General features: G+C 38.9%; 1 protein-coding gene across 2 annotated transcripts in view; it reads right to left on the reverse strand.

The window, feature by feature from the left end:
- Positions 1 to 26,921, reverse strand: part of LOC131467035 (teneurin-3) — a 566,025-nt gene that overhangs the window by 353,854 nt on the left and 185,250 nt on the right. For both annotated transcript variants that reach the window (XM_058640717.1, XM_058640715.1), the window contains exon 6: positions 20,549 to 20,676. The gene's annotated coding sequence lies outside the window, so the exon portion shown is untranslated. The remainder of the gene's footprint in view (positions 1 to 20,548; positions 20,677 to 26,921) is intronic.

The raw sequence follows: 26,921 nt of genomic DNA on the forward strand, positions 1-26,921 counted from the left end.
TTTGGTAAATTAAAAATGTGCACCCATAGATCTTAACAAGACAATACTGTCCCGTGAACCATCTCAGGGTCCCGACCCAGTCTTTGGGAATCATGGCACTAAAAAAGACAACACGCCAACTCTTTTTTTTTTTTTTTAAATCCACAAAGCCTTTCAGTCGACCGTTACAGATCCTAAAAAAAAAAAATTAAGATCCTAATTTGGGATTAGACGCCACACACACAGTGTCATGTAAGTGCAGCAGCACTCTGAGAAGTTTTTAAACGTCTTTCAGGGAGCACCAAATAAATTCTCCGTGGTTTGTCAACCTTGGCATTTCGATAAGACGCTACATTTCTTAATTAAAAGGGGGAATACCGGAACAATCTGTGAAAGAAGTTTCTCATTTAAAGCCGGGGCTAAAGTTTGATTAAGCTCCGGTGATGGTTCCAGATTTTTCCTAACGGGTGCAGGGATTGTGACGTCACTGAGAAGAGTAAAAATAAAGCTGCATCAAAGAATGCATTGATTTGTTTTCTCCAGTGAGAGTGGCTTCTTCTGAACATTGGTGATGAAATACCAGGCCTGTATGAGGCGATGTACCGTTGCTACTGAAATACGCTGAAGAAAATGTGGGCAGATGGAGCGATGACAGCGGTCATTTTCACAAACTTGTCATTTTCAGATTGTTCTTACTCAGGGAGCCGTTTAGTTCACCTCGCCATTGAGGCAGTTTTTGGTTTTCCTTCTCGATATAGAAGAATATAAAAAGGGAGAGAACTGTTTTTAATAAAATGAAGGACGCTGACTTGTACTTTTGTACTAATCCCTGTAGAGAAATTCCTTCCCTGCATTTAGCCCGGCCTCTGTTAGAAACCTTCATAGGATAAGAATTAGGAGCAGGCAACCCTCTGGTTACAAGCCAAGTTCCCTTTCGACTTGTCCATGAGCTGTGTTGAGGAACTTTGAACAGTGTGCTGATATTGAACGACATTGCGCCTCTTGGTGAGCAACCTGCTGGACCTTATTATCGGGAGAAGAAAAAGAAGTTTGAAGGCAATAAAGTTTGAGCTGTGTGGGGCAGAGTTGCACCTCTTAGTGTACAGCCTACTGGAAATAGACGGAGGAGGAGAAGAGCAGTTGGGTGGAGAACTTTGAGCTGTGTTTAAGAAGCTGAGGCTGAGGCTGAGGCTTCTAACTGTTATAAAAAAAAAAAATATCATTGAACCTTGAAGGGAAGCACAACACCTCTCAGTGTACAGCCTGTCAGAGATTATTATTAGAAGAAGAGAAGCAGAGATGGGTCAGAAAAGGAAGTGTTGCTAAGCTGCTGGTGCAAGTCAAACATGACGTTCTCCACATTCAAAAATATAACAATACGCCTCCATCTATGTGACGCGATGGCTCATTCCATCTATGCCGCATTGAACTGCAATCCCATACATCTTCAGTTCAGTGCATAAAAGCCTTCATCAGAAAGCGCTGGCTCTCTGACAACGCTGGTGACTCCATGCGTGCCAGAGTTCTACTCCTTCCTTCTGGATCAAACATCTTCATTATCAGTCCAATTGTTTCTGGAGAAACTATAAAACCTCTTTGAAAAGCATGCAGATGTTACCAGGCGACCACTCTCAGGCATTTCCTCCGCCACAAAGGAGAGGATTTCCTCCAAGTCTGTGTGATTCTTTCTAAAGGAAGAGACTCGGGTTTCTTTCACAGTCCTTTCAAAGCCCTGTCACTGATGCTAACGTGGTGCTGATGCGACAAAAGATGGTTTGTGAAGCTCAGACCAAAGTATAACTCCACGTAAATCGCCTTGTCGCAGGTTGTAACTGATCATCTAAGATCATCAATAGTTACAAAACACACAAAATCATTATTATTATATGTTACTTCAGGTCCACGTCTTGAAAGGTGCTTCAAATAAAATAAATCCCTCTCTGCATTTTTTTAAAATGTGTAACATGTATGTACAAACATAGAAATTACAAGTCACACTTTGACATGGACAAACGCTCGTCTCCATCGCACATCTAAACTGCAGCCGTCGCCATGGTGAATCTCTGAAGTTGACTAATTACAGTTTGTGCTCAGAAGTGAGGCGTATCTTTGAGGCCATGGCGGCGGCGGCGGCTCACACTCCCTCAGCATGATTAAAAATAAAGACACCTGCGCTCGTGTCCTTCTGCTTCAGATCTGTGGACACTCTGAAGATGTTTTAAATACTTGTGTGTGGGGGACGCTGATCAGTGAGGCTTCGTGTGGTTCAGGTAGAAGAGCTGGACCACAGGTCAGAGTGAGGACAATGCTGACACGTGTGTGTTTTCATCATGGTATGGTTCAGTTTGGAATGGTAAAGCCCTGATCAGGCCAGGCGTGTGTTTCGACTGAGAACAGTACCTTTACATATGGTGTGTATGAGAATAATCTGCGGCCGATTGCTTTAACTTCCATTGGAATATTTACACCGATCACAAGGTAGTGACGTTTTCTGTCCTGACTGTACCATTTTACGAAGGGTGCCAAAGAATGGAGCGGTTGGGGCTGGTTATTTTGGTACCATTCCTCATGGAAACCACACTGTACCAAACCGAACCACTGCACTCGATGGAAACGCGGCTTTATTCACGTATTGTTTAGGTTCATTTAAACTAACAAACAAATACGCCGTCTTCATTTATTTCGGTGTCACCAACTGATTTGTCAGCGTTTTTCTTTTTACCGCGTTCTTCACTATTAAACGTCTAAATATTCAATGAGAAGTCAGAAGTTCATTATTCACGTAGGGTGCACATCGCCAAAATTGACGCCAAAATTCAAAATGGACGACTTCTTGTTGAGTTGAGTCCATGGTTACTGTCGACTTTTTTGTCCGTCTTGGTCTATAACATCTTTCCACCAAGTTTCGGGAAATTCAGTGGAACTCATTTTCTGTTTTTACCTTAGGGGGGCGCTATAAGGCAATATCGCAAGGGAACTATGCCAATATCGCAATTTTGCCAGACCCGACCTCCATGAGTTTTTATGCAGGTTAACCCCCTCAAAAATGACCGCAAAGCCACGGATATAATAATAATCTGAAGGATAACAATGGTTCCATGTGACTTCTGCCATTCGTGGCTCGGGCCAATAATAATTACACAAACGGAATGTGAAAGTTTTCAAAAAACTTTTCAGCGATAAGTGAGCGAGTGGACGGTTAAGAGAGGGAGAGCGTGCACTAATAAGAAGATGTAGACGGGCGAGCCGTCGTGATTGATGCGAGATCGACGGGGAAAATGAGGGCGAGGGAGAGAAAAGTGTGCAGATCCATTACTAATGGATTTGCATGTGGTTGAATATGTGTTTGTGTCTCACTGTCTTCTTCTTTCTTCCCTTTAGAAGCGCAGTAATCCTGTTACGCGGCAAGTGTTGTGTGTGTGTGTGTGTGTGTGTGTGTGTGTGTGCTGTCGCGGTGTTGCTAAACGCTCTTGTCTTCTTCCTCCTTACTTTGTTGAACTCTGTCACCTTGCTTCTCCTCCTCTGTCTGCCCACTTGTCTCCTAGAAACTGTTTCTATGCAACTAAACAGCAAAGGTATATCCAGACTGATCACATGCACCTGTTTTAGAACAAACACAAACATATGATCTGAGAGAATGTGAATTGAAATGTTTGGAAAGTCACAGCTTTTGTTGAAGACGACACTTGGGTCTTTTCTTGTTGCTAGGTAGTTTAGACGGTTATTTATATCCACGGTTATTAATTGCCATTTTGTATTAATTGGCTACTCGTCAATCAGTTTTCATGTGTTTTATTATGTACTATATTATGTTCTTATTCCGTCCTGATTGTTGTTTGCTAGCCCAGGGACTGCAGACGCTAATTAGCTATTAGCTAACTCGGGAACACTTGTTAAAATGGTACTAAACTAAACTAAACACTTGCTACACCTGACAAATGCTGTGTTCCTTTTACAAAGGGAAACATACGACTGATTTACTGTGAAATAAATACGACGGAACTGTTATTAAATGGTAAAAGTAGCATAAAGTGTTTCTACGGTGGAAACCGTTCCTGTGTGAGAAAACCCGTAAATTCTGTAAGTTGCAAATGTAACGCACAAAAAGACTGAATCCCATCTCAGACTTTGTTGGTACCAAAATGAACAATAACAAACATCCTTTTCCTTCACCCACTTGTCCCCACAATGTTCTTTCAATCAAATAAAAAAAAACATCAAAGTGTTTGATTTACTACGACAGTTGTCGTGGTGAACCGTCTCCATCCGTCCTCGACTTATCTGTCCATGTGAGACGAGGAAGAGGCTCGGTGAGTGACGTACTGTATGCGTCACACTTCCACCGATATATAAGTGCTACTCTATATAAATAAAGACTGATTGATTGATTTACAGGCAGAAACATAAGAAGGTATTTATTTTACTTCATGCTCTCAAAATGATGAAGGCTTTTGAATTTCAGACGTTTCCTTCCATGAGAGTTCTACACAAACTTCCACTGTCCTCTGGCCAGAATGTGAAACTTTTTTGCTTTGAAATTTGCTGAGGATTTTTCTAGTTTTTAATCCAAGGAGATAAGCCTTTCTTAATTCCTGTGACCCCTTGGCCTTTTAATAATTACATTTTTTTTTAATACATTTTACACCCACAAGGCTCAAAGATTAAGTCCTGCCTCATGTACGACACTCCTATGACTGGTAATGATCAATGAAACCTTAAAGGCCACAAGCAGGCGGTTTGACACCAGAGGTGCAGGATACAGATCTGCCACGACGACACGACTCTGCTACGACCTGCTCCTTCTAGGTCTTACAGCAGCGTTCAAACACGACTGAGCCAAAACATCATTGCTGGACGGATTAGAAAACTGGCCTGGGTTGTCCAGAACAGTCCTCACCTGGCTCAAGCCCGACTGGTGCTTATGAAATAGAGAAAATCCTACAGAGCTCCACAAGGCTCTGTGCTTGGCTCCTTCCTTTTCAAACTCCACATACTTTCCCTCTGCCATAGCTACCAAGCGATATGCTGATGACACACAGATGTACCTTACACATACACTAACTATCCTTTAATTTGACTATAACTTAATCAGTCACCAAACATCTTCTCTCTCCATGTTTGAATCTTACTTGACATATATTTCGTCTGCATTTTGATAAAGTGCGAGTTCTTGTTTTGCACTTTTGTGTGTGAGATGCACGCACTTCACGTCTTATTCATCGCTTATCCGTTTATTCATTACATTGTACTTTTTACTTTGTCATGGGCGCTTTATAAATAAATTGGATATGAAAAGACTAAACTTTGCAAATGGTGTCCACCTGTAAAATGTTGAAAGACAAATGCTGCGCTCACATCGGACATACAAACTCAGTGCAGAGATCATGAGTAGATCAGCCGGGCCATGCATTGTGCAAATAGCTCAGTTTTTAAATTCCAAAAATTTGGCAAACAATTATGCGCTAACGGAAAAACCAATCAGCATTGAGAGTCTCTGGATGATGTCAAGAAACGCTACGACACAAGTTGCTATACGTACAGGGACAAAATGAAAAAAGAGAGCGTCAAATGGTCAGCGAAGTCGATGACGCCGGCGGTGCAAGCTCGGGCGGAGCGGCTGTTAAGGCCGATGATGTTGCCCAAAAATGCAGTGATCACACGTCGCACACACAACGCAGCGTCGGCCCATTCCAAATGGACTGACCGCATCTTGGGTTGAGACTTTAAATCTTGTCGGAACAAACAAAAAAACCACATCATATGAATAGAATAAAATCATGCACGTACCATCAGCGCCTCTGCTTTGCCATTCGTTGAATTTCCTATGGGATTCATAAAGTGGCTCCCTATCTAATCACTAGACTGCTCAGATTTTTATGTCCATGTGAAGACCACACACAGTCGGCGTCTCACATCCTCTTGAAAAGCTGACGAGCAAGTGGACACTTCTGCCCGTCTGCTTTTAAAAAAATCTCCGTCCCAGATTTATTTGAGCCTCTGAGAGGGAAAAACACCAACCTGTGAATAAACGTCACCAGGCTTTTCTATTTTTTTCGTAGATTGCATAGCTTCATTACAGACATTCAAGTGCATTAACAAACAAAATCCTCTCAGTGCGCACATTAAAAAACATCTCATTCCCAACTCGACACGCGACCGAGGCCATAAAACAATACGTTGCAGCGCTGACTAATTACCAAAGTGGAAACTTTCATAATTGAATCGCAGCCCGTGAACCAATCCCGCTTGGCCCGGCGCGCATTAAGAGGAGGCGGCTGCTCTCAATTTAAATTTGTCAAAAAGCAAAACAAATGAGTTTGTCTGAGCGTCTCCAGGCGGGTGATACGGCGAGAATCGCGGCCGACACATTCAGGGACATTTACAACAAGATAGAATCAAACATAGTCATGAAACTAAATATTTTATGGCTGTTTGATGAAGTTATGATAAAAATCTTTGCTAAGAGGCTGAAATATTAATTATATTCAATTTAGTTCAATATTGTGGAGTCAAAAATTTAAAGTATTATGAAATCATGTTTTGACAACATTTGTCAGTTTTCACATTAATTATTATAATTACTCCAATAAACGTAATCATCTCTCCTGTCAAGGTAAAAAAACAAAAATGATTGAAAATATTAATTACAAGCCGTTCACAGAAGACATCGTGTTCATTTTCATGTCTGGGTTTTTCCTCCTTCACAGCATTCTTCACTTCACACATTTTTTTTGCAGTTTCCTGGAAAAATATGACTTTAGTTTCACTGAAGGACGTGAAGATAATGGGTGAAATTATCAATCAGGAGAAAAGAAAAAGAAACTGTTTAGAGAAAAAAGGAGACAAATGGAAAGATTTGTGTTGTACTGCAGGTATAATAAAATATAATATAATATAATATAATATAATATAATATAATATAATATAATATAATATAATATAATATAGAGGCCATTTAACATATACATGACATTAACAGTCATTTGAATTGTCCCTGTCTGAATCACATCAGTCACCCCTGCTATTATACTACAGATATGACTTTTACTAATTTTATAATGTCTGTCTCCGGTCCATTGCCGAGTTTCTTTGGCCTGACGGGAGTTACACTGCAAAAAACAGCCCGGTAGAAATAGGCTAAATATGAATTAACCATTTAAACATACAGTATATAGAGAGGCTATAATTTAAAGTGCAATTTAAGCACCACCTATAAGCAATCTGATAATATATATATATATACACAGTATATATATATATGTTTATACAGTATATATATACGTTTATACTGTATATATATATATATATATATATATATATATATATATATATATATACACACACACAATTATATATATATACAAAAAAGAACAAAAAAGAAAAGAAAAACACTTTTGTGACTTCTGCACAATTATTACTGCTCTATATCACGACTAAAAATGCAGTATAAAATTACTAACTTTGACAACAACAACATAAGAAGATGAACAAAAACCACATATTATTAAAGTCTGAATAGGTGACCTATAAACACACAGGATGTCCTTTTAAGGAGTTGTGTGTTATTCCCACGGCAAGTTACCAAGGGTGAACCCTTAGTGTGTGACGTTTAAACGGAGTAAAAATTTTCTTGTTTGAAAGAAAAATAATCCTTGAAATTAGCTCGCAAATCTACAGTAATGCGCCTCAAAGTTTTGGAAAGTTGTACTTTTCCACAAGCAAATCAATTATCATATAAGAAATGTTTCCTTATTTTGATGAGTTTCTCTTTATTTGGTGAGATTGACTTCAATTCATGCATGAGAATTTATTGTATTTGCACGCACACACACACACACACACACGCATAATAATCTGTGATTACACAACACACAAACCAGAAGCTTGTTACTGGGAACTAAAGCTCTCTGTACATCCACAACCTTTTCACTACATAATGCACATAGACGATAGTCCTTTTCTTCTTGTTTTGTGTCGTCTAATTTTGTCTGAACTGTTTTTTTTAATTTCCCTTTTGAGGGATAAATTAAGTTTATCTTATCTTTGAAACTAAACTCTTATCAAGACAAAGTTAGATTTCATTTTTCTTCCTGAAAATTAGATTATTTTTGTGTTGCAGAACTTAAGGCAAAAAAGTAAAAACTATTTCCCAGAAACTAAGCTTATTTCAGTTTCCCTGGAAATATGATTTTTGCAGGGTTATGGTAATAATGTCAAGTACTTGAAAAGACTCTCTAAATCGCTTCTCATTTGTTCAGAATTTTAATATGAAGATCTGACCAGATTTGGGTAAATTTGAGTTTTGGGATTTTGAAAACAAACATGTAAATAAACCAGATTTTGGAAGATTTACAGCTGTAATTTGACTGAATGAAACAACAATAATTTGTTTTGAAAATTTCAGATCAGGTCAGATTTTATTGAATAATTGACAACACATTGTTGTTGTTTTTTTCCCGTCTTTGTCATTTTACTTAAGTGTTCTCCGTCAAATTAAACGTCACTCAGAGTGACACCGAAAAAGAACAAGGTGACATTAACTTGACATTTATTACCGGTTTAAACAATGAACTGCTGCGTCATTATTAATAAATACAAAAGCAGCAGCAGCAGCGGCAGCAGCAGCTGATCTCAGCCAATTGGATGTTTGTCCCTTTTCATGAAGTGTTTTATTGGCAGTGAAATTACTCTTAATGACGCCAGAATGCTCGGTTCCTTTGTCGAGAGCACATTTCCAGCGACGCAGTCGCCGGCACTTACGCGGACGGCCTTTCACAATGAAAATCTATGGCTTTGATGAAAGCGAAAAGCAAAGGAATTAATGTTTGGTGAAAATCCCACATCACAGTGTGTGGAAAGCAAATTAAATGATGCAAGGGAGGAAATAAAACGGCAGCCAAGGAAGTCAAGGAATCTGGCCTTGTTTTACGCTGTTACAGCGACTGTTAGAGGGAAATGTCCTGTGGCCCTACACTTATTTTGAAATGATTAAATTGTTTTATTTCTGTCTGTTTAGATTATTTACAGTTTTCTTGTTGTGAGCTATATATAAATTAAACACTTTTACTTTGGAATGGTGTGCAATGTCATCCTCAATATTTTCTAATTGTAATATCATGATGGATTATCAAGATATCATCCTAATTTCTAATCATCTTGACCCAGCCCCTCCTGACCAGACTAAAAGGTCACTGGCCCCCAGGGCATTTTGAGTTTGAGGCCTCCGCAGTATCCTGACTTATACCGTTGGACTAAAATGTTTTTTTTTTTTGGCATAGTTTCTGGGGATATTTATCCAGAATGTGAGTTAATATCATCATCAAACTATCACTGACTAAACAAAATTAATGTTTCTGCTCGGCCGCTCAATCAGGTGCAGCTAAAAGCTAAGCTAACAGGTGAGTCGGCAGATTTGTCTCGTACTTTCTCAACTAAACCCGAAATACGTCCATATGATTGAGGGACAATTGAAGTTTGTTTGTGTCAAATCTTAAAGTTCGGACGTTAACCGCAGCTCTAAGAACAACTGTGCCCTCTGCTGGACAACGTCGTCATTTGTCGATTTGTGCGTTTGCGTAAATGAACAAACTCGTCTGAGCGCTTTAATCATACAAACATAAAGAAAAAGACACGTCGATTTGTATTAGACACATCAAAGATGAAAAGTTCTCACAGGTTCAAAAGGGCGTGGCCACGGCAACCGTCGGAATTTTGGCAAATTTCGGCCATTCGGCAAGAAAGAGGAAGCGACCTGTAATTTTGCCGTACATTGCCCGATCGGCTCAAAACTTCATACCTAACAAAAGAGACCAACCCTGAACACATCTACGAACTTGACGTTGACCAAACAGGAAGTCAGCCATTTTGAAATAGCCGCTATTTTTGCCACAAAACAGGAAGTGGCCTGTAACTTCACAAATGAAATGAAATTATTCATACATAAAAATACTGAAAAATGTACGTTTACAGTAAAATACATTATTTGTAAAGTAAAATATTGCTAAAGCACACTAATATATGACATTATTTTGAAGTTACCTGAAAATAAAGTACTTGTAAATGGTGATATCGCTACATCGCAGTAATCTAACCGAGCTTGCTGCTCATTTGCAGCGAGACCTGAGAATGATCTGAGAGAACTGGAGGTGAGAGAGAAACGTCAAGGAAAAGGTAAGAGAGGAGACGACGGGAGAGACAAAGACGAGGTTGAACAAAAGAGGAAGTTATTAGGACTCAGCGTGAATTAGATGAAAGAGCTGCGACGTGACGACCGAGGCAGACGCAGCTCGTCTCTCGCGCGCGAACAAGTCGACTTGATGACGAGCGCAGGGCGAGAGAAACTCGGCGACACACATTCATCCGTCTGAAGGAAATCATCCAGCAGATTCTCTGCAAGTCCTCCACATAATAGGGCATCCATCATTCGTCTGCTCCCACAATCATCCCCCATCTGACTCACCACCTTCAAACTATACACGTGTCATTTCCAGGTTGAAGTTTTTTAGACACTTTTTTAAAACACTTGAATCAGTGTTTCTCAAATGTGGGGAAGTGGGACGATAATGTTTATGGTCTATATATACACGAGAGTCATGGTTCTCAAACTGTGGCACGTGTATCACCTGTGGAATGCAAGCTTCTAAATCTGACAATTAATCGAGTAATCGTTGTCAGAAAACGTTAACAACTTTGATCAGTGTTTGTCAAACATGGAAATAAGGACGTTCTCTCTCGTCTCATTTATGCCCACAAACCAAAATGACTCACTTTTTAATGATTTCTTTTTTTTTGTGAAGCAAATTTTCACATTTGATGATGAAACAATCAGAAATCCTGTTTTAATCATAAAAAAAAGATTCAAAAGGATTAGTCGATGGTCCAAATAGTTCACGATTATTCAGTAATCGATTAATCGAGTAACTGTTTCAGCTCTAGTAACCCTAACCCTCATAATAATAATAAAAACATCGGTGATAAAGGGGCACGTCCACTTTTTATGGAAAGTCAGAATTTGTTTCTCTGTTTTATTATTATTATTTTTTATCTTCCGTAAAGAGAGAGAAAACATGTTTGTTGTCCTTAAAGCATCGTTTTTCTCATTTACATACGTGTTTAAACACTCACTGATATTAACAGTTAACATTAGTGACCGGTAATGACTTTGTCTAACGTTCAGTTCTGTAAGCGATGTTACAGACTGTTGTTGATATACAGTAGCTACCGTCCATCTATCATTGAAATCAAGTCATTTCTTGTTTTGATTTGTTGAGCAAAGAAAGCAGAGAATCCTAAAAGCCCGTCACTGTCACAGACTCTCACACAGTACATTAAGACGATATAGTACATTCATATAAAGTACATATTTGCTGTATATACTTAAATGACCAGAATATAAATGTTGGGTAACACTGTGTATTTCCATGAAATAAAACTGGTTTCCAAAAGAAACTGGGTTGCCAGCAGAGTGACTCAGCATCAACACAGACGAGGACGCGGCTGAATCATCCGAGAACAAACGCTCGAAATAATCACCGCTCTCACACACACGCACGCACACACACACACACACACACACACAGCAGCACAAAAGCTACTCTAAGTTGGTTTTATGTACAAGGGAAAGTAGGTTAGTCTCCTCCACATTCAACTGTACACGTTTTCAAAAGGCTTCCCAAAACACACCCGGGAGGATTTACACGACTTTGTTTCACAAAATAAAAAGAAAGAAAATGAAAGAGTGAGAGAGAGAGAGAGAGAGAGAGAGAGAGAGAGAGAGAGAGAGAGAGAGAGAGAGAGAGGATGGAAAACTTATTCCAGCAACTTGTTTTTCACACATGGTCAAAACTGTTCAATTTCTTCTCCACAAAGTTTTAAAACAGTGATGAAGACACGTTTTTTTAACCTTTGCCTCTAAGTATGAAGCTCATACAACAATAACTCATGTCTTGGGAAATTTGAAGTCGTTAAGCAGACTTTTCGATGTGTGTGTGTGTGTGTGTGTGCGGGTATATCCCATAATTTTATCGTGCACGCGTGTGATTGTGTCGATTCATTCATTTAGTAAATGATGAAGACATTGACGGCATAAGTGCCTTTAAAGATCGCCATTAATCACGTCTCAATGATGATTCTCACGCCCGAACACACACACACACACACACACACACGCCTGGGACTTTAAATTGGTTGTCAAATTGTTTTTTTAATACTAATAATAATCTGATTAATGACGGCTACAGTGTGATTCAGTCCAAGATGAGCAGTGTAAAATGTGATTGTGTTATATATCTATGTTTATGTTATATGTTAGAGGACATACAGTATAGTGTTTCCACCTCGATGTTTACATCGTACAAACTAATTAAATGTACATCATCGACTCAACTGTGTTGTAAAATCATTGAAATTAATCGTTTTTTCCTTTTCTCTTAAAGAAAATACAAGTTGGTGGGAAAAATTGAAAGAGGAATTCTGAGATAAGATAAGAACATATATTATCATTTTATTTTTTAGGAACAAAACCACGACCGACAGCAGCCAACAACAAAACACTGTGTATTACTTGTGTATTTTAAAGATTTATTTAAGTAAATGCATCCAAAGTAGGACTGAACAATTGTTTTTCTAAATCCCAATTGTACGGTGTACTGCAATATTTTTGTTCAATCCAAAATATAATTTTAGAATTATTATTACAGACTGAAGAGAACATGCACAAATATCATGAATGAAAATGAGAACAAAGATGTAAAAATGACCATTCTGTCTAATATCGCAATCGCATTTCAAAAATAATCACAATTAGATGTTAATTCAAACTCGTTCAGCCCTGATCACAGTGAACAGAGAAACTTTTTTACAAGACGTTAAAAAGGAGTGAAAGTGTTAGAACGTTAAAGTCTGGGCCTCACTCTGGTTACACAGGAGTTTGTTTTCATAGAGAAAGTGAACACCCGCGTTTTGTTTTCTGTCATAAATAAAAAGCCCACTAAACGTCCAGCAGAGAAGGAAAAACACTCACCGCCGTCCGTCCGTCCGTCCGTCCTCGTGTCCCCGCACGTCTTCTCTGGTGACAAACATCTCTAAACAACAACAACAACGACGACGACGTCGCTCCCCTCGACTAAAGTAAATGACATGATGATGGAAATCAAAATTACCTCAATGTTTCTGACAATAAACACACACGCAAACGACAACAAATATTTGACCGAATGTCTGGGCAGTGGGCTCGAGAAACCCCACATAAGCCTTAACGCCATTACTTATTCAGGAAGTTTATTGGTGTGTTAATAATTGATCACCTAATTACGGGGTGGGGGAGGTGGTGGTGCTGGTGGTGGAGGTGGGGGAGTCGGGGGGGAGATGGGGGCTGAATGCCTCTTTACCAGTGGGCTTTTGGTAAGTGCATGGTTTGGTGGGAGCGCGACAGAGCGGCGCCGCTGACTGACAGACAGACAGACAGACAGACAGACAGAGAGAGAGAGAGGAACTTCTGACCGGAGCATAAAACTCCTTTTCGTACAAATCGACAACGAGCGCGGCATTTACTTTGTTTTCCTGGAGTTTGTTAGGAATAAAAAAATATAAAAATCAAGAGCAGAATGTGCCTAAAGTTCTTCATCAACTTCATAATCAGCGTTTCCACAACCCCCCAAAATTATAGTTAGCTTTGATGAATTCTTTGTGATATGGAGCAAAGAAAGTAGAAAATATTCACATTTAAGAAGCAGAAAATGGGCAAAAGTTTCTTATAATTGTTTTAAAAGCAGCGATTCCATGATTAAATACATGGAAATTTATAAATCAATTCAATCTTACTCTGAACACACAGAACTGATTTAACAGGATTAAATGTAAATCTATAAATAGTTTAAAATGTTAATAAATTGCAACTTTGTCCACAGTAAAATGAAAAGAATAAAACTTCAGAATAAAAACATTCAATCTTAAAAAGGAGACATAATTAGGTTTGTTTAAACTAAAATTGGCAACATGAAATTCTCTTCATATGCTGTAACGTGTTCATTTGAGTTTGATAAATCCCAGATTAACCATTTTGTTTGTCTTATAATAATATATCTTACATTTATAGTTGAAAATGAAGTGTTTTTGTACGTGAAAAATGTCACGTTTCAAAAACGTGTATCTGCACATTTACGTTTACTAATTGACCATTGTTGTTTTTACTGTCGTGTCTGAAAGACAGCTTATAAATACTGTACATGTATAAATACTGTACATATATAGACAATGTACATATGTATATACTGTACATATGTATGTACTGTACATATATAGATACTGCACATGTATAGATACTGTACATATGTATATACTGTACATATATGCATACTGTGTATATAGATACTGTATACATATATACATACTGTACAAATATATATGTACTCATGTGTGACTTTTTACAAAAAATACATTGTAAATGTAATTTAAAGGACATTTAAGGTGTTTATTATGTCTCCAATGATCTGAGTGATGTGATGTGATAATAAGGTTGTTTTAAATGTTTTAAATTGACATTTAAAACAAATCATATGTCTGAGTTACACACAGTATTTCAGGATAATATTTACTGATAATCCAGGTCGTTATCACGAGTTTGAGGCGATAAGAGGGAGAAAATAAATGTGTTTGTTCTCCATTTTCTTTAGAAAACCCCATAAAAAACCGCATAAATCCAGCTTTTATTATTGCTCCTCCACTTGGATTCTAAATGATTTCACAAGATATGAAAACAACTAAGAATACGCATGAATTTACCACTGTTATCCTTTTAAAGGGGTAATTTCCAGCATTATCATTATTAATGTTATTACTATTTTTATTACTATTATTATAATATAAAATGTGATGCACAAAATGTTCCAATAATTAATATTTTGTTATTTCTTGTTCAGAATAAATAAATAAATGTATCTTCACAGTGAATAGGACGAGGAAAACCCTTCAGGCTTTAACATCATTTCCCAAACGCTGATGATTCTGTGAAGCACCTTTATTTCCTCCCTCTCTCTCTCTCTCTCTCCCTCTCTCCCTCTCTCCCTGTGCCAGACTTTTTATTTTTTTTATTTTAGAGTGATGCTTTCGCTGCCAGAGCCGATGGATTCTCCGTGAGAGGCCTTTTAAAGAAAAGCCCGTCTAATGCCAGCCATTCATCATCTTGTTGGAAAACGCACGCCAAGCCGGCGGATAAAAGTCGCATTTATCTCTCCAATTATCGTACATGAGCATAAATATCAGCCATCTGGGCTTCACTTTTTTACCCCGCGAGCCTCACACTTTTAAAAGCAGAGGCTCCGGTTAGACTGAGACTCACCCACGGGGGTCTTAAAACTACAAGAAAGAAACGTTGATTGTGTTTTCTGTCATATTTAGTCATTTTTTTCTTTTTTTTTTTTTTGGTTAAAACCTCTGGAGTGGAAATGAAAACATCGATGTTGGAAAACTTTACAAAAATACAAAGTAAAGACAGACTGACAGAAGAGTCTGAAGATTTACTTTTTCTAATCAAAAATGATGATCATATTCAAGAGTCAAAATAACTTTCTATTAACTCATTTTACACAATTGTATTACACACTTTATGTTTCCCTACAAAACTTGTGCCTATTTTTATTACTCATTACATATTTTTACTTTTTTAATTTGTAAAGCACATCTACGCAGTTTTAAAAATAACTTGTTTTTAATGACTTGATTTGACCAATTTTCTTACTCCTTAACTGTTTTAGGGTCACTGACTTCATTAAATCTATTTTAATGCATTTCACCTTTTTTTTAATACCTGACCCCTTTTCCCGCACTATTTTTTAGGCTTTTTAACTATTCTTTTTACAATTTACTTATTTTTAGGTCGTTTCTAAACACTTTACCAACTTTCTTTTAGTTCTTTCTTTATTGACTCGACTATGTTTTATAAACTTTATTGACCTGACTCATTTTTATAAACTTTATTGACCTGACTCATTTTTTATAAACTTATCTGACCCACAACTCTGCACATTACTGTTTTGTTTTTGGGCTATTAACAATTTACAATTTTTTTATTCCACTCATTTTTTAAAGACCTGAACTAGGTTTAATGTTAATATTAATCTACCCAGTTTATTATTCAATTGTACCTATTTTTTTATTGACTTTTCCAATTCTGTGTCAGGGAGATTTTAAGCACATTATAAGTTATATATTATAAGACACCTTCTCTCTTTGAAACACGCGGCCTTTTCATGATTTATTCCCATTTGTAAGCAGCTCACATTTAGTCATTTTACCTGTTTCTAACAGGATGACAGGATGTCAATTATTGAGGCTAATATTAGCGTCGGGTCAGTTTGTGAACACGCCTGCAGGGACGGTTAAAACATGGACATCAATAACGTGCAGCGCAAAACCCTTTTATACAAAATTAACGGGGGATGAGCGGAGGATGAGCGGGGGAGGACGAGACTCCTGGGAAAGTTTTGCCTCAGTTTCAGTTGACGGTCGGTCAAAGGGAGACATGAGTGCAATTCAGCCGGAAAAAAGAAAAGTGTAATTGGTTTTGAATCCCGGGCTCAGTCCATGTGTGCATTGAGATTCATTTAGAATACAGCACAAGTCCCACAGCGCTCACTCACACACACACACACACACACACACACACACACACAGGCCTCCGTTTGTTTTGTTGGCAATTAATATTTTATTTATTTATGTCGTTTTATTTTGTAAGTGAATACCACAAAAATGACACAGCGGTAAATTAGCGATGCTATGACAAGATTCTGTGGTTCTCCGACACAAAGATATATACAGCGTATATTATCAGGACCTTCATTTAAGATATGTCTATATATAGATATATACAGAAAGTCTGAATATATATATATATATATATATAAAGAAAGTCTGAATATATACATAGAAAGTCTGAATATATATTAAAAATAAAGTATGTCTTAATATATATATAAATACAATCTGAATATATATATATAGATAGAGAGAGAGAGAGTCAGACTTTCATACATATATGTATGAAAGTCTGAACATATATAAAGTATGTCTAAATATATATAAATAAAATCTTTCATACACACGTATACATATACATATATAATGAAAGTCTGAATATACAGTATATACTTAAATTAATTTCTTGAATGGCATGCCATAATATACATACACACACTATATGTATGTATGTATATATATATTGCATATATATATACACACACTATATGTATATATATAAATATATATATATATATATATATGGATCTTATCATTGTTAGTGGAAATGCAAAGATTTGGCTGAACGCACTCGTTTCTTCTCTGTGAAACGATTTATTTTCACAAAAACTGACGTGTTAACAGAAAACTTTAAGAACCAAAAAGAAAAAATAGAAAAAAGCTTGTAAACGGTAAAGTTTTCTGTGAATGAGGCCTAAATGTAGTATATTTTTTAATATTCTCATATTCCGATTATTTGATTGTCATGTGTTTTAAAACAGAACTTTAACACGTTGTGTTTGTCTAATTCCGTCGCTTTATTGCTGCATTCGTCACTCGTCCTCTCTCCTCTGACCCCGGAGTGAATTCCTCATGTGTGGAATCAATAAAGTCTAATCTAATCCAGTCTAATCTGACATGTGCAGTGTATGACGGCGGCCACTGAGGCATGGACGGGCACACGACGATCAGATATGACGATTTACATATTTATCAAAGACATTCTTATTAATGAAATAGGTGTGTGTGTGTGTGGGGGGGGGGGGGGGGGGGGACAATGGGATATCTAAATAAATCAATCAACACACGCTGAATAGGTTAATTACCTCATATTGTTGATGAATTGTTTGGATTAGGACGCGATGAGCGATGGAGTGGCCTGATAAGAATTATGAGCTTTGCAGTGACAGCAACGCGGCATCAATCACGGCTCGTTGTATAAGGTTAATAGTTACACTAATTGCCCAACGAGGGCTGATGGATGACGTTAATGACCCACGAGCGCGAGACGACGACATGACACGGAAGAGAGAAGTGTGTGTGTGTGTGTGTGTGAGAAATGATAAAAAACTAATAAAGGAACGTCCTCCTTAAAGTCGACGTAAATACAGAGTTCATCCTCTTCACACGTTTGGAGAAACATTTGGGAACGAGGGGACAACTGTGGAGTAAAGTTTACCGTTCACTCGAGCGGAGACGTCTTTGTCCTCGGAAAAAGCTCTGACACTTTACTGAAAGTTGGCTAAAGACAACGGGAATGAAGAAGAAGAGCAGACTCCTGCTGCGAGGCTGCAGTACCCCTGGATAGAGACAGAGGGCGACAGAGAGCAGGACTGTCCTTAGCCCTTCTGTTTCCAGTTCCTGTCGTCTCTGTCTTCTCATGACCAAACCTCCTAAGTACGTTTGTCATATCTAGAAAATTCAAAAACTATGGACCGGTGATGAGTCCAGGCTGTGACCCCCGCGCCTGAGATCACCTGAGATCGGCACAAGTGGGATCAAACACCGGCAAACACCAGTTTTTCCATCCAGGTGAAGACACAACAGAAAAAGCTCAGACACTTTACTTAAAGTTGGCTGAAGAGGAGGAAGTGAAGTAGAGAAGAAGAGCAGACTCCTGCTGTGAGTCTTGCAGTACCACTGATGGAGACAGAGGGCGACAGAGGATAGCAGGATTGTACAGCATTGACGCTTTACTCGCACATTTTACGGCAGAGCGTCAGCACAGACGAGTGGAAAGATGGACAGTGCTACTCATAAGTGAGATGTACTAGTGTTCAATTTATGTAGATTTCATGATTCAGAATATACAAAAAAAACACCCAGAACACAGTTTCTTTATATCATTCATCCTCTCATCATCTCCATCATCACCATCTCGGGTTTTGTTTAATTAAACGTTCAGTTACTTCACTTAAATCTATATCTGATCATATAACACATAAGCTAGAAATTGCAACTGGCAGTATTGGGAATTGATGAATTTGATTTAAATAAAGTTGTAAAAAAAAGATCGAAACTGCCGTAAAACATGTCTTCCCAAACTGTAGGGGGAGCTGTGACAGAGATACAGAGCAGATACAGATACAGAGTCCGACCTCGCGATGCCTTCTCCTCCTCTCTTCCCTTCACTTCTTCTTCACTATAAATATCCTGTGATGTAACAACCTGACGGTTTAAGGTTATACAACTTTTCACTTAGGGTCTAGTTATAAACTTTGAGTTAAAAGCACAGCAGTGTGCTCAGATATTTAAAAAAGAAAAAAAAGAAGGTCATTTTTCAAAGGGCCGACTCACTTTGGGAGAGATTTTTTATTTATTTTCTTCTTCTTCTCTCAGCAGGTTTTCTGTTCGGCGGCGGAACGAGCCGAAGAAGAAAAGGCTCAGAGGAAGGAGAGGGAAGTTAATGTGAGATAAGCAGAGATTTAAGAGAAGATTAGGATTTTATAGTAATTAGACGTTTACACACCCTCATGTTTCTGTATTTTACACAATAATCTCGTTCTTTATGACAGTTTAAGTAGTAATTAAAAAGTCAGATGTTTGATTTCCTGGGTATGGATGAAGCAGCGTTCCACAGAGGGCGAGATAAACAACGTTAGAGCAAACAGAAAAGTACACGTACGTGCATATAATTCCACACTGAGGAAACTTTAAACTGCTTCTCATTCCCATTATTTATTTATTTATTTTTTAATGCTTATTTTTTCCCCACAGTCGTTCTTTGGTACAACCTAATTTCCCTCCCAACACAAGCGCGAAGGGACCGTCTCCAAATGGCAACACCGATAATACAATAAAACGTTCCATATCTTCATCATAACAGTCATTGTAGCTTTCAGTCGTTCTGTATAATGTCCATAACTTTAGACAATAGTACTTTTTTTCTGTTGCTTCTTTTGTTTTTGTGTGTTTGTAATAAGTGGATTTCATCAGTAAAGTTTTGTCTCATCTTATCTTTGTGGTCATTTCTGGGAACTTTGACTCAGAATATTACTGAACAGATGTCGACGGCCCCAGTTACAGTTGACTGTCTTCTTTACTAACACTTCATGCGTTGGTTGTCACCTCCCAAGTGGGAAAGTGGCTGAATCGTCTGGTTTTAGAGAGTGAGGATGGAAGTTGCACTTGGCCTCAAGGGGGCGACTGTGTTTAAATATGTCTATGATAAAATGAGCTTCTACTTTTCACTTGATGTATATCACATTAGTAAAGTAAAGAGAAAGACAGACCATAATGAACATGACACATATGAGTGGACACCAGTGTGACCGACAACTGGAATCTTCAAAACGGGCGGTGACGTTTATACGAAAAACAACTTCCTTTCTGCTGTAAACTCAAACCCATGATGACACAGAGAAACTGTCCACACTAAGGTTTCTCTTCATTTCACTTAAATGTGCTGTTTGAGTCTCGTGCTTAACGTGGTTTTGACGCACAACTGTGAGCTGCAGTGTCTCTGATAAACTGTAAACGCCGGCGTTACACAGATTTTAGATTAGTCAGGGTTCATTCACACACACACACACACACACACACACACACACGAGCGTACCTTTGTTCCTGTGTCTTTCTTGAGAAACAGCAACAACGACCGACGGAGTTGCCCGACGTCAGGCGTCGTCTCTGGCTCTATTTCATCACAGCGGGGAGCAGCAGCATCCTGACTTTGATTAGAGGAATCTGTGGAGGGTAAAACAACAGATTATTTAATTCACTACATTTAGAAGGTAGAAGTGGGTGAAAACTTCATGGATTATGGAGCATAATCTGAAGTAGAAAATTCAACGGCGGAATTTTGATCGTGCCTGATTCCTGCTGCCGATTTTGGGTGGATTGAACTTTTAAGTAAGTATTTAAAGTAGTTTTTTGGTGGAATCAGACTTTAAAATTAAGAAGGAGAGAGAGAGAGAGAGAGAGACTGACTCACAAGCCCCTCCCGCTCCCTCCCTGCCCCCCTTTAAATGAAGGACACAGCGAACGAGTCCAAACAAAACGGTGTGTACGATGTTTTTCACCCATTCACACGCTGCCCCACAGCTTTCAGGTGAAGCTCTCAGGGGTTAAGTGTCTCGCCAAAGGGACACATCAGCAATTTGCTCTACCGCTGATCCACCGTTGTAAGAATAATAACAACAACAACAACAACAGCGACAAATAAAAAAGACAAGGCTCGTGGATTGTCATAATTCTATTAAATCCTCACTGTCACTTCAAAATAAAGCTCCCCCGCAGTTGACACTCATCTATACACATTATCCAAAAGGTCTAGCTCATTAGATAAGCACGTGTTATTTATAAATGTATGCTTGTTGGATCATTAGCTTTTAATTGTGTCATGGGTGAAACCATGGAGAAACATCTGGTTGAAGCCAAAATGATAAATGTGCAAAAGGTAGAAATAAAACGTATGTATGTACAACATAAGTTATCATTTTTTTGCATTTGTGTGACAACTTTAAAAGCTTTTGTGTCTCATTATCGACCGCAGTGATTGTGTTTGTCTATTTTAAGGCTTCAAATATATTGTGTCATTAAATAAAATATCGATTTAATAATTCAAAAATTATTTATTTTATTGTTTGAAAATACACTTGTTCTTTGCGCCGGGGAAAAACTTTGGGAACCAGTTTCTGAAGGACAGCGACTCCCGGTCCATTGAGCTGTGGCTCAAAAACTCAGTAGCCAATCAGCAGACAGCTTCCTAAGGCCCGCCCACAAACAAAACCACGGCACAGAGAACAAGTGAGTGTATTTTCAGTCAATAAAATACAATAGTTTTAAACGATTAAATCAATATTTTATATTCTTCTTAAAAAGTGTTGTTTGAAAATATTGACACAAATCTAATTCCATACAAATATACAGTCATTTGTTTCCTCTGTGAAAAGCATTATTATTATTATTATTATTATTATTAATTATTAATGTCACAATTGACAATTATAGAGCGCATTCAAATCTATTCTGTGATTTGTGTAAAATCAGGTCCAGACTTCACAATAATACGGAGCGGAAACCAAACAAATTGGAGGGGTTTTGTTATTCAAAGCAACAACATTGGAGCTGCTGATGATGTGAAGCTCGCCTCTGAATCATCGTCTGGTACGTTGTCCTTCCTTCGTTCACGTGTTTTTCTTGTTTGAATTCTGCTTTTGTGCGATGGCGGGGTCACATGGTTGCGGCGCGACGGCATCGTTAGTGCAAGTTTTGAACGCGGCTGAGGCCGAGGATCGTAACGTAAGACGTTATAATTGGTGCAGCATTTGATATTTGATGCACCGACGCTGATTTGCCCCCACACACAAAACAGGATGATCCGGGATGATGTTCACTCTTTTTAAAAGAAACAAAGACTGAATAATTCAGCCAGTTAAACGGGGACATGTCTAAATTTTACATTCGTATTCTGGCATATTTAAACAAAAACAGCATCAGCCCCAGAGGAAGCTTTCCCGTCAAATCTATCGCTTTAATGAATTGTTGTTTTTTTTAAAAAACAACAACTTTTGTTTCAATTCCCACATGTTAGTGTGTGACCCATAATCCACAATCAAATCCTTTTCTAGTTCCACATCTACATTAACAAACGTGAATTCTTTGCCTCATCACTGCACATGTTCACAGTGGATTCTTCAGATTTATTTTTTTAGAATTCAGCACAAACTTCATGTCAAACACAGACTAAAAACACGAGGCCTGACGTGGATTTGAGAAGTGATTTAACTGAACGAGTCCTGCTGAGGCTGCAGCTGCTTCAGTAGTTATATTAATCTTCCGTCTTGATTTACCTGGTTCTTGACAGGATTTCTTCTTCCTGGTGCGACAAAAGCTGTGGCTGAGGGCGGAGGACACTTAAATGTTGGCGCCGCCCTGATTGGGCTGCACCATGTGTTGCCATGTCATGGGGGGGGATTTGGTGGCATTAATTGTGTTTACCCCTCATGAAATAATGTGATTGAGTGACACTTTTATATTTAGTATACGTTTTCCTGCTTATAGTTAAAGAGCCTTTTGGCTGCTTTTGTTTAAACGCTCAGTAAATACAGAGGCTATAAGAATAGAATAGAGTCTAATTTATTTTTTCAACTTAGAGACAATGTGATGAAAAAAATATATATGTAAACTCTATATACACACCTGAGCAAAAAGTACTCAACATTTTTAAAATTGTATTTAATTTGTGAAATGTTCAAAATTCACTTCACTAACCCTAACCCATTCACAGTGTTGTTTTTGGCAGCCATTCTAGATTTAGTCTTATAGTTTTAGTCGCTTGGACCAAAATGCTTATTCATTTTAGTCATTTCTATATGTGATAGTTTTTAACAAATTCATTTAGGTCAATAATATTATAATATATAATATATAATATATAATATATGATATATAATATATAAACATATACATATATATATATATACATATATATAAAATATTGGTTGGTGATTGAGAGATCGGCAGCCACCAAGGAATTTATAGATTTAAATGGACAGATTTTAAATTGACAGATTAAAGCACAATAAGCCGAAAAGTCGTGCATTTTGAACGTCGGACAAACCGCCCGCTGACATTTACGTCAATTTTCATCTCGTCAACGAAAGCTCACACACGTCTCGTCATGTTTTAGTCATCAAAGATCCATGTTCATTTGTCACCGCCCCGTTATCGTCATGAAAAAAAGGGGCGTCGACGATATAATTGCGTCATCACCCATCGTGACGAAAACAACACTGTGACAGGGTCAGTTACTGCGTCATATTTTACGTGGCTGCACATGGAGCCGATCATACGGCAGCAACTCCGTACATTGATGCATGTAGACATGATCAAGACCTGCAGAATGGATGTTTGCACCCTTCTTCTCACTGTTACTGTTACACCGAGAAGTTCCCTCTGCTTAGAGAGAGTTGTTAATCCGCTTCTGCCTCCATCAGTAACTTCAAATGTTTTATGACATGACTTTAGTGTTTGAAATCTTTCTTTCAGATTGACCTCAGGGAGACAAACTGACCACACGAGGCAGCGGTGGACCAGCAGCTCCTGCAGCTCCTGCAGAGTTAAAAACTCTTTGGTGCAGCAGTTTACAAACTTCTCAAATGTATATGGTGTCATACATTTATGAAGTTCATCCAGATCTCAGACTGACTTCCCAGTGATAGCAGCTGTTGAAGGTCCCGCTGTGTGACGTCCGTGTTATTGCATCAGTTTGGTTGGAGTCAAAGGCGTCGGCAGTTAGTTTGAATAAGTCGTTAAGACAGTTTGTCTTTGTCCGTCCACTGGGAACAGTGTGTGTGTGTGTGACGTCTTTTTTTTCTTCTTTTTTTTTTACAGCTCCTTAAGATAATGGCCGACGCACGCACATAAATTAGAGAGAGATCGTTTTTCAGGGCAGTGCAATTATGAGCGATTTGGACATGCAACACACACGGCTATTTATTTAAGAAAGAAATGACACACACACACACACACACACACAGAGAGAGAGATGTCAGTCCAACAAAGAAAGCAACAATAGCAGTGAGGCAGAAACACCCCAGATGTCCCCTCTGTGTGTGTGTGTGTGTGTGTGTGTGTGTGTGTGTGTTGCAGACGCTGACATCTTATTTGGCCTCCTCTGCCCTCACATGCTCTTTTGCCAACTACACACACACACACACACACCTGTGCACACGCACACACACTGTCAGAGTGCTTCACTTCAATCTTCCGGGTCAGTGGCAGGTCTGACACATCAAGCACTCATCAGACTGTGAGTGTGACTTCCTTTCCTCTCTCACTCTCTCTGGTCGTAAACAATGACAGGACAGAGTTTTTGTTTTGAAAATCACCTCAAATATCGATGTTTATACAACCATCACCGGCTGTAATATAACCTATTACAAGGATTAATACAACAATGCAGATGTTGAAGTGATCGTCAGCCGCAGGTGAGACGTGGGACACACATCGTGGTACAAAGTGTGAAGACGCCACCGAAGCATCTCTATGTCTTACATTTGAAAATAAACCTTCAGGAGACAAACGGGCACCAAAGACGTGTCAACAAAGAGACAGGCGGTGAAACTTCATGTCAGCGGCTGCAGCAGCTAATAATAATTATAATTAAGTGTCGTAACAGTCGATATACTCGTGTCTACTTTTGTTATTTCATCCATTTCTCCGTCCACACAGAGCGACAGCACACATTAAAGTCATCTTCATAATAAGGGGAAATAACAAGTTGGACCTCATGTAACGTCTGCAGAGAGAAGGCGTTTAAAATAATGCATGTTGTGATTCGGTGTCACAGTGTCAGATTATCAATCACGGATTCCAGCCGTGTCCTGGTGGCGATGTGGAGAAGGTCGGAGCGATGCGCAGCGGCGAGGTTGTGGAGGGCCTTGAAGGCACGCAGGAGGATTTTGAAATTGAATTCTGAGACTGACCGAGAGCGGCTGTGGAGTTGCTGTAGGATGGGGGTGACGTGGTGGTGGAATGGTGGGGGGGGGGGGGATGATGCGGGGCAGCTGAATTCTGGACCAGTTGAAGTTTATGGAGGGGATTTGTGAGGGAGACCAGAGAGGAGAGAGTTACAGTAACTTCAGTTGAACGTCGTTCATCGTTCCCCACGTTCGTGATCAGGTCCGAAACTGGAAATGTGTTAGTCGTGACCTGTCGGACTGAATTTAAAAAGGCTTTAAAAAGTATGTGTGTTTCAATCTCGGGGGTTAAATTATGGAACAGTCTCCCAGTAAAATTAATAATCAGTTTTTATCCTTTGAACAGCAGTTTAATCCAGGACGGTGATGGAAACGGTCGCGTTTAAAACCAGACGTGTTGTACTTTGTATGAAATACTTTAAATGTGTAAATATTTGGTGATGGGATACAAATGTATGTATACATGTGAGTTGTGTGTAATAGGATTGGGGTATAGGTCCATATAAGTTTATACTCCTTTTCCAACCAGTTACAAAGTGAGCCACACGGTTGGTGTAGTGGTTCGCACTCTTGCCTTTGCAGCATGAAGACCCGGGTTCGAGCCCCTGGAACAAGGGTCTGTCTGCATGGAGTTTGCATGTTCTCCCCGTGTGTGTGTGTGTGTGTGTGTGTGTGTGTGTGTGTGTGTGTGTGTGTGTGTGTGTGTGTGTGTGTGTGTGTGTGTGTGTGTGTGTGTGTGTGTGTGTGTGTGTGTGTGTGTGTGTGTGTGTGTGTGTGTGTGTGTGTGTGTGTGTGTGTGTGTGTGTTTTCTCCCGGCTCTCCAAAAACATGCAATAAGGGAATTAGGTGAATTGGACACTCTAAATTGACCTCAGGTGTGAGAGAGAATGGTTGTTTGTCTCTACGTGTGTCCCTGCGATGGACTGAGTGTCCAGAGTGTGACCCCGCCTTTCACCCTATGTCAGCTGGGATTGGCACCAGCGACCCTCATGTGGAGGATAAAGTGGTAGAAAATGGATGTTATAAAGCACATTGCATGATATGTCCTCGCTAAATAAAAGTAAAGTAGTAAATGTACAATCACCAGCATTAATGTGGAGGGTGGAACTGTGTGTGTGTGTGTGCAGAATCATTATTGCTAATTTTCCCCATTTGCCTCTGAAAGCTGCCTGAAAATTCCCGTCACGGCGGCGTAAACTTTTGTGACAACACACTTTCTGAGATTAGCCGGGGTGACCGGTGATGTCGGCGAGCGGAGGCGCGGATGAATTCACCGTCGCTAATTAAAAATGTGATGCAGGCGTGTTTGTGACATGTCTGCAGCGTGAACGAGAGCGCAGCAGAAGGTGTTTTCTGCTAATGAACCACAAGTACTGGTTCAGGAAAATAAAAAGAAGTCCTCCAAACTGCAATCACACCACCTTTGCCCGGGAAGGAACGTTACAGGAGGGAATTCTGCTGTTGGACAAAAAGTCATCTGTTGAATTTCAGTGCCAATTAAGACGC

The sequence above is a fragment of the Solea solea genome, chromosome 10, assembly GCF_958295425.1.
Source record: "Solea solea chromosome 10, fSolSol10.1, whole genome shotgun sequence".
Taxonomy (NCBI): domain Eukaryota; kingdom Metazoa; phylum Chordata; class Actinopteri; order Pleuronectiformes; family Soleidae; genus Solea; species Solea solea.